Raw genomic sequence first — 10,457 nt, 5'->3', positions numbered from 1 at the left:
CAGTGAAAACACATGATACATTGAGAGGCAGACCATGAAGACAGAAAAATGCTCCACTACTAGCATGTTCCCCCTACTTTTTAAACAAGGGATCCCACGTTTTCATTTTGTACTGGGTCCTGCACATTATGTTGCCAGCCCTGGAGGAGTCCAGGATTTCACTATAGCAATGTCCAGTCTTCATATCCTGATAAAAATGCCCTACCTGTGAAATTGTTGAATGTGAAAAAGGTACTCTAAGACAATTAAAGAACATATTTTTCGAGCAAATGACCCTGTTTTATACTTAATTAAAACCAGAGGAATTAAATATTGCTTAAGGGCAGAATACAATTTTGCTGAAGGAAGGAAGGAAGTTGACATACTTTCTCATTGTGGTATAGTTATGATGCTTACATGAGGACTCCAGACGATGCCCAATAGTATTATTTTTTTTTAAGATTTTATTTATTTGACAGAGAGCACAAGTAGGCAGAGCAGCTGGCAGAAGGAGAGGGAGAAGCAGGCTCTCCATTGAGCAGGGAGCCTGACATGGGGCTCATTCCCAGGACCCTGGGATCATGACCTGAGCCGAAGGCAGCCGCTTAACCAACTGAGGCACCCAGGCGCCCTACCCAATAGTATTATTAAAGTCATGTTGGCATAAGGGTGTCAGAGCACATGGGATCCTCTTATTAAAAACTGTAATAGCTTTGATCAATTAAAACAAGTCAGAGAAAAATACCTGATATGAAATAAACTTCCCAAAAGGGTATATAGTCTTGATTAAGACCACATAAGACAAATGTTATAGAAAAATGGATGATTAATTTCCAAATGTACATGGTGTAGCATATTTAAGTCAGGCACGTTGGACTTGTATTTTCAATTACCTATGAGTCTTTGTTTGCTCAGGACGTAGAATTATTTCCCGAAAAATATAGTGGGTTTTTCCTTACAGGTGGTTCTTAGAGGTAAGGTAGGTTATTACTTTCTTTAGTCATTATTTCTCAATTTTATTTATAGAGATTCACTTTCAGAGAATCATAACAAAAAACTTGATGAAAATGAACTTATTACACAGACACATTGAACAGTTACTATGTGCTAAGCTCTGTGATAGACACTTGTGATACTGTGAGGAGGCAAACTTCTTGCTTGCATAGAGTTTACGTTCTGGAGGAGGAGTCAGACATCACTTAAGTAATTTCATAAACACATAAAATTACTACTGAGAGGCAGCAATGTGGCATGAGAGAGAACTTATCAAGATATTCAACTGAGCCTAGAAAGTTAGAGAATACTTTCCCATAGAAGTGGAAGTTTTAACTAATTTCTAAATTAGAACTAGGAATTTACTAGGTGAAACAAGAAGGCAAAGGTGTTTCAGGCACACACAAAACAACAACAACAACAACAAAAACATATACCAAGAAGTTTTGGCAAGAGGAAACAATGCAGGCAAAAAGAAAGGGCTGGAGCAGAAAGAGGAAGGGGGCACCTGGTGCAAGTTGAGGTGGAAGAGATGGGTGGGGCTCAATTGTACAAGATCTTGTGGCTTGTGGCATGCACTCTGTCTGAATCAGCAGTTTCTGAGGTTGAGGTAGGGACTGTACATTTATAACAAACACTTTAATGATTCTTATCTACATAAATTTAAACTTGAGAGTTCTGGCCTGTGAAGAATTCTTACTGACTGTCATTAGAAACTCAGGTTTGGCTGCTAACCCATTAAAAGCAGGTAGCAATTGCAAAGAGAATACCTATAGGTGGTAATGACCAACGTCCAAACCACAGGAAACTTCCTGGTATGATTTATCTCTTAGAATGTACCTGAATCTCCAGGCCTGAGTTCACAGCAATGCTCTTTCCTTTCCTCCTCTCTTGCAATAGGTCAAATTTGCCCCTTGTCACCCATAATGATGGTACCATTAAGGTCCTAGTGAATACACACTGTTGGAATTACTGATGTGCTTTTCATTATTAAACACCTCATGCACTAGAAACTCCTGCTGGTAGCTTAAGATTATTTTTTTAAATTGCTTTTATATAAATTTACTCTTTCTGCCGCTCTATTGAAGTGATACAAGTTATCATGGATAAGTTTTTGGAGTACAAAAAAAATACTCATAATGAAACACCTAGTTAATGTCTTAGCAAAAATAATTATTGATATCCCAATTTTTGATTCCCTGCTCAGCAGATGCTTTTCACAGTATCATTCCCATGTCAGAAAAATGTGTCCCTTAATATTACCTATCTAGCTTGGTAGATTGATGAATTATTATCAGCTTCTGAATGATGTGTCATAATCTGGATGAACAACAGAGCAAAATTCAAAACTATGATGTCACCATGTCAGCCCAGCATTTATTATCTCTAAGCCAGCAGTAGAAGGGAGGCAGCTGTCCAGAGACCTTCAGTTTGGACTGGAAAAACTGTGGGGGTGGGTATGATGGTCAAGAGGGCCAGAGAGAAAAGTCAATTTGTTCTTTCCTTATTTTTAGTTTAATGTGTTCATTTTTTTTTAAATGTTCAGATTAATAAAAAGTCAACAAGTAAGAAGGAAATGGAATCTTAAGATAACTATAGGTAAAAGGACAGTGAGTGTCTCTGGCTTTCAACTTCATATCAAGGGGGAAGAGCAAGAAAATTGATATGCCTTCCTGTGCCTTTTTTTTTTTTTTTAAGATTTATTTATTTGACAGAGAGAGATACAGTAAGAGAGGGAACACAAGCAGGGGGAGTTGGAGAAGGAGAAGCAGGCTTCCCGCGGAGCAGAGAGCCCGATGCGGGCCTCGATCCCAGGACCCTGGGATCATGACCTGAGCCGAAGGCAGATGCTTAACAACTGAGCCACCCAGGCGCCCTTCCTGTGCCTTTTTAAGAGAGCCCCTGACATGATAAATGTCCATTAATTACCTTCAGAAAGAAGTAGCTAAACTACTGAGAAAGAAAATCTTTATTACTAACTTTTGTATTCCCCATGAAAAGAAGAGTAGAGGGAGGCAAACATGCTTGAGAGGTCTGCTATGGAGAGCAAACAAACAAGAAGTAATGAAGGAATGGTTAACCTGAAAAGGAAGTTTGAAATGAGAAGGATGCTGGGTAGAGAGAATGCTTAGCAAGACTTTCGCAGAAGTAAAGAAGTGGGAGGGTGATCACCAGAAAAAGAAAGGTGATGTGTCACGTAGTCCGAAGAAGTGAAGGGGTCCAGAGTATGTGTGGCACCAAAATTATTTTGAGCAGAAGGCATTTATTTGAGTTCCTGAAATCTCTCATCTGCCTAGAAGCGGAGCCTTCCAGAAGAATTCAGAATTCAGTTGTCACGAATGCCCTCCCAGGGAGCAACCAGGGAAGGTTGACTCTTCATCACTGGTTATAAGAAGTCTCCACACCAAACCTAAATAGCCATTGTCACAAACTTACACTTCTCTCATCTAGTCTCCTAGAGGATCACTGTCCTTCTAAAAAGTCATTTTTTAAAAAATTTTATTTTATTATGTTATGTTAATCACCGTACATTACATCATTAGTTTTTGATGTAGTGTTCCATGATTCACTGTTTGCGTATAACACCCAGTGCTCCATTCAATATATGACAATTCTTCTGTATTCTTTAAATGACATGTGAGGAAATGACTCGTACTGGGAAAGCTGTTCACCTAGAAACATGTAACAGCTTATTCCACAGCAAATGGATTCAAACCTTGAGGAGAAACAGATCAAACCTTGAATCTCAGATTTGCCACCTACAAGTCCTTGTGATTTTTTTTTCAAATATTTTATTTATTTATTTATTTGAGAGAGAGAGAAAGCATAAGCAGGGGGAGTGGCAGGCAGAGGGAGAGGGAGAAGCAGGCTCCCCACGGAGCAAGGAGCCTCATGCGGGGTTTGATCCCAGGACCCTGGGATCATGACCTGAGCCGAAGGCAGATGCTTAACTGACTGAGCAACCCAGGCATCCCAAGCCCTTGTGATTTTTGGCATTTGTTCCAACTTTCTTCTTCAATTTCCCCATCCATAAAACAGGTATATCTTGTGAATTATATGAAGCTAAAATGGCTTTGTGTGATATTATGATATAATAAGAAATACATATTTTGTCTTGGTCTCTTGTTCCTGGCATAGATTTCCTAAAAACCCTTGTAATTTCCTGATTGATAGATGTACTTGAAGCATCTTTTGTTATAATATGTGGTTCTAGTCTCTAGTTTCTGACACAAGAGCTTCTAAGACCCTTGGAATCTCTAGAATGGAAGAGGGTCTTTTGAATGATAATGAGATGACCAAAGCCTGATGAGAGAGTAGGAACTATCAGTCCCACCTCTGAGGAGGGAAGAGATGCTGGAGATGGAGTTAATCAGGAATAGCCACTGACTTAATCAATCACGCCTACATAATGAAATCTACAACTCTGAAGCTCTTTGGACATCATCATTTAGGGTTTAAAGAACCCTAAACACATCAGAGTGCTGGGAGGGTAACACACCTAGTAAAGGCATGGAAGTTCTGTGCCCTTTCCCCCATATCTTGTTCTCTGCATCTCTTCCATTGGTTGTTCCTGAATTGTACCTTTTATAATAAACCGGTGAGAATAAGTAAACTCTTTTCTTGAGTTCTTTGGCCCATTCTAGCAAATTACCAAACCCAAAGAGGGAGTAGTGGCAACCCCCAATTATAGACAAGCAGTCAGAAGTACAGGAGGCCCAGAACTGGCATCTAAAGTATAGGCAGTCTTGGGAGACTGAGCCCTTAACTTGTGGAAATCTCATGCTAAATCCTGGTGAATTAAGTTGTAGGAACCAGCTGGTGTCTGGAGAGTTGAAGAATTATTTGTTGATAGGAAAACCCCCTCACATTTGGTGGCAGAAGTGTTCTGTGGGTGGTAGAAAGAATCTTTGTAAATATGCAGTGATTTACTTTAAATTTGCAGTAATATGTGCTCAGTATATTCTGATTCTCTCCATTGCTCTTCATCTTACTGTTGTGCTTTCCACTTACCAGAATGTGTTTGCTCCCCATCATACCCCTGTGAGTAGTTACCTAATTTCTTTCTGATGAAGAAACTAGACTCAAGATACAGTTTTATGATTTTATATAAGGGAAATAACAATAATAGCTAATATTTGTAAATCACAAATGTGTCAGTTATAAGACCTTTATATACCATAATCTTAGATGTTATATGCTCTCTTTTTTACTTAACTGTGACTTAGAAGAAAACCTACATCATTTTCTCAAGATTATATCATTGCTATATAGTAGAGTCAAGATAAATGTTGGACTCTTTGATCCCTCTCAACTAAAAGTGTTTTTGTTGTTAATATTAATGGCAATAATAACTCCATTACTATACAGATCTTTTAATGGAAAAAAGTGTTTTCTATAATTTTGTGAGGGGGGATATAGATTGTTATTTTATGGCTCAGATCATTATAACTTTTTATTTTTAACAGATAAAGAAAATGTGATTCACATAGGTAGTGCCCTTGTCCAGGATCATTGATTAGCTGGGACACAGCCTGAGTTAGCTGGAGCTTCTTTTATACTGCTGGTAAGAGTGGATTATGCACATCTTTTATCAACTCTGCATTTAGTGGCATCATGTTGAGAGCTTGAAATCATCCATGGTGGGGAATATTTATACCAAGGAAATTATAAAAACTACAAATAAAGTCTTCTTCCCTTCCCAGAGCTGGCTTATCAGCACACCACTGACAAAACCATTTGAGAAAGATAACCTAGACTAACATAGGACAGAGAGAATGATCTTTTTCCAGTGCATTATTTTTTTTATTGGAATTGACATGATGTGTAATTGTATATCTGTGTATGTATATTGTTTAGTGTCTGTATACCCACCTACAGCCACTCCTCACCAGACTGTAAAGTCCAAGATAATGGGAATAGTATTTAATTCACCCATGGATGTTAAGTTCCTAGTTTAGTCCCTAACTTATCGCAGGCATTCAGTGGATACATTTTGAATGAATATATAACATACTTAATTGGCATATAATTATATATTTATAGTGCCATAATTTTGAAATTCTTTACTCACTGACTTCATACCATAGTTTTCTTTTTTAACTCTTTGTTCAAGATAAGTGAGACTCATGGCTTCTAAAAGAGGTTCTGCTACAGCATCAACTGTCAAATCTAGAAATCCAGCCCTCTGCCTGTCTTGGCATGTCCTTCTAGTTAAAAACTGCCTTTGTATTTTACATGGACGAAAGAAATCAAAAGGAGAATTATATTTTGGGACACTTGAAAATTATATGAGATCCTTACGTCAGTGTCCATAAATAAAATTTCATTGGAACAAAGTCACGTTTATTCATTTATATATTCTCTGTGGCTGTTTTTACATTTCAGCTGTACAACTGAAAGATTGTGACAGAGATTTTATGACCGACAATGCCCAAAATATTTACTATTGAGCTATTTACAGAGAAAGTTTGCCAACTCCTGATGTAGAGCATCAGACTCTTTATTGAACTGCTTCCAGTATTGGTGAGTTCATTTCTGAGGGAAGTATCCCTTCTGTGGTTAGACAGCTTAGTTGAAATAAATGCTTTCCTTACACTCATGCACAATTTGACTCTCTGCATATATTACCAATAAGACTGTAGATTATAGTGCAGTGGAAACTTGCTTTCTATAGCCAGATTGACTTAACTGGAATCCTGGCACTGCTCTGCTCCAGCTGTGTATCTTTGGATAAGTTATTTTACCTTTCTAGGGCTCATTGACCTACATCTTAGAATTGTTGTGAATGTTAGATCAATGCTGATTTTTAGATATTAGTTCTTAGAGTTATATAATGGTTTCTATAGGTAGGTACACATATTTTTACCCTAGGGAGAAGACTTACAACTTTAATCATATTTTTCAAGGATTCTCAAAAACTAGAATTGTTGCCACTATTAATATGGTACCAGTGATGGAGCAAAAATTTCCATATATTTTGTACCCAGTGGAGAGTCCAGTTTGGCTTCAGTAAATACTCCAAGGGCCCATTCTCCTGGGATATTACTGAGCACATTTTCACAAGCCCATCCCTTAGAGAATCATCCTCTTACTGTCTTTGAAAACTGAAATTTACCATCCAAGCCTTGTTCTTTTCCCTGAATGTAAAACAGAATTCATTTTTCTGCCTTATTTCTTTCTCTTGATAAATTATAACCACTATATTGAGAGATACTATCACTCTTTAAAGATAAAACTCTTCCTGTCAGGCATCAGAATTGTTTCCAAGGCAACTCAAGTAACTTAGAGGGACGAAAGTTGCTTTCTTTTCTTCTCTCTCACCGGGGGAGAAAGTTTCCAAGTAGGTTCTATCTCCTACTTAGGGGAAATCGAATGTAAAATCATGTCACATTTCTCCGTAGAGCTTCCTCTGTTGACTATCTCAACAAGAACAGTTTGAGAAGGCTGTTGCCAAATGAAAGGTGCTTTCAGGACCCGCATTGAATTAGAAACGATTGCTATATCCTAGCCTTCTGAGTTGCAATAAGTATGGAAACTGTGTAGTATTCACATGAAAGGATGGATCCATGCAAAACAGGATAAAGTGTTTGAACAGTTCGAATGGTGAGAAACTGACACTATTTGATGGAAAGGGCAGAGGGAAGAGACAAACAAGGAATTACAAAACAAAAACCTTCCAGCATAGCACAGACCCATGTCTGCAGTTCCACCTTTGGGCTTTCTTCCTGATTTGTCCTTCTCCGATTTTGAAATGCAGACGTTATTAAGAGATATGACAAATTTAACAGGTATTAATTATAATTGCAAAACTCAGTCACTTTTATTTAGCTTGTTATCGACTTCTGAACCCTTTGATATTCAGTATCTAACTCTATCTCAGCCTTTATTAAAAATGAAGCTGACTGACTCCCCTCTGTTCATCCAGCTACAGGAATGCAGTCAATCCAAACAGACCCACGGCATTCTAGTCCTGTTCTAAGCAGTCACTAATTATAGATCCCCATCATCCTATTCAACCCCCTCAATTCACTGTGTTCCCACTCTTGAGCCCCGCATCTTCTTTTCAGCTTATGATCTTCATATCGTATGTACACAAATGAAAGGGTTGACCATTTAATATTTTATGTTTTTCTAGCAATAGTAAAATATGAAGTCAAAATACATCCTTTCCAGCTATGATCTTCATGTGAAGAGCATATGTACAAATGAAAGTGTTGACCATTTAATACTTTATGTTTATCCAGCAGTAGTAAAATATGAATTAAAAAAAAAAAACAAGTTTACTAAGCTCTAGGTAAATATTAGAAATGTTTATGGAGGAGGGAGGACTTTGTGTTAGATACACCTGATTTATATATACTTTCATTACAGAATTTACATATTTTGCTACATATGTTACTTTTTCTGCATTTCTTACATCTTCTTCTCTGCTGTCCAGATGCCTAGATTAGAGATGAATAGTTTGGGAAGGTAAAGTTCTGTTTCTTTTTGTTTCTGTATTTTTATTCATCTGTCATAGTGCTTGGCACAGAGTTGGTGCTCAAAACATGTTTGTTTGTTTGTTGGTTTTGGTTTTTAAATTAAGATTGTGTACAATTTGATTGGGCAAAAACAGGAGAAAGAAATCCCCACATCCTTAGTTTCTTCTACTGACAATTAGGCATGTTACTTAGAGGCTTCCCCAGAGCACGCCCATGGGAAGTTTTCCCTTTCACTTCTAATACCTCATCATTATTCATTAAGCTTGGAATTCAGCTTACGCTGAAGCGTACTACCCAATTTGTCTTGGCTACACAGTTAACTGAGTTGTCTTCTGTTATTCCTCTAGTAAAGGTACTCATTAGAAACAGTAATTTAATAACTGTAATTTCTTGCCTTAAAACCCCTTGAGCAGCAGACTCCACTCCTTCCAGGTCATTTGCACCATGCCTTGCTGACCAGGATCTCCATTGAAGAAGAATGTTGTATAGTAGTACTTAAGATTCCATAATAGAAATTGAGTCATTGCTCTCTAGCCTAGAGCAATGGATTGTTCATAATACGTGGAAAACTGATGACATGGTTGATTCCTTGACAGTTTCCATGTATTTGCCCCTAAACTTGTTCTCTAACATTTAAAAGGACATGCTCTTTTCAATCTGTGAATATTATATTGGGGAATACACAGAAAAACTTCAGATTATATTTACATTATAATACAGTGGTAAAAGCAACGGTTTTTGAGTTGGACCAGTTGGTGTTTGAACGCTACTCTGCCACATAATAATTCTATGACCTTAAGAATCGTGGTTTAACCGCTCCAAGAAAACCTCACAGATAAAATGAAGTTAAGTACTTTGTGTTTACAAATATTTACTAGCACTTTTGCTGCTTTTATTATTGCTTCAGTTTCCATATCTCTAAAATAAGGATAATTTTATCTCCTCAGATATTTGTAATGGTTTTTAAATAAGATTGTATATGATGTGGGGACATGGTAAATATTTAATAAATAGTGGTTTTTTATGTTAAAGTTTAGGTTATTTCAAGGGTTTTTTTGGTGTTTTTTTTTGTTTGGTTTTTTGTTTGGTTTTTGTTTTTGTTTTGCTTTTTTGGTCCTAGTTATTTTAAATATAACTGACTTATCTATAAAAACAGGTGATATAGGCATAACATGATATTAGCTTTAATACTCTTTTCAAGAATTACCCAAAGTCATCTTCTGTTGGCACCTTGTTTCATACTTAGTTGGCTTTATGATATGTCTTCCATATCTTTCCCTCAATTATTTTTATATTCCTTTTTCTTATTATCCTCTTGGCTCCATGGAAGGACCAAGGCTCCTCTTTTATTTGTTCCTTAAACTCTTTTTCACAAATTATAATGAACATTCTTTCATCTTCTTCCCTCACCATCTGTCATCATAAGACTGTAAAGAGCTCAGTAGGGTTACTGACTTGCAGGCAGAACCAAATAATATTGTGGGGGTAATTATCTTACCAGACTATCAGGGAACAAAATTAAATATATTTCCTCTGGTAGCCCAAAGTAACTATTGTCATGTTACCTTGGATGGCACATTAAAAGTCAGACTAGAATACAATTCTTTAGGCAGAAACTGTCCAGGAGCTTCTTTCAGAAGCAAAGTATTGCCTACAAGATTGAATGATGCAGTTAGTAAAATAAAACCACTTTATCCTGTTAGAAAATGTTTACTGAGTACAATAGTATGTGAAGAACTGTGCTAGTTATTAGGAGTAATAGAGTAAAAAGGAAGATATTATTCTACCTAAAATTATGTAGCAGTGCATTGAAGAAGGTAGATGTGTCTATAGGCATAATAGGTATCATGATAAAACTGACAAAGATGTTTACAGTTTTGAAAGAAGAAACCACTTAGTATGTCTTCAAAATACAGGAAGACCTCCTGAGGGTGTTGGCATTTAGCTAAGTTTGGATGACTTAGTAAGATTTCAATCAGTGAAGGAGGATAGGATATGAGCAAA

Source organism: Mirounga leonina, unplaced genomic scaffold (assembly GCF_011800145.1).
Source record: "Mirounga leonina isolate KUSES-001 unplaced genomic scaffold, KU_Mleo_1.0 Mir_166, whole genome shotgun sequence".
NCBI classification, from domain to species: domain Eukaryota; kingdom Metazoa; phylum Chordata; class Mammalia; order Carnivora; family Phocidae; genus Mirounga; species Mirounga leonina.
This window is presented reverse-complemented; position numbering follows the sequence as displayed.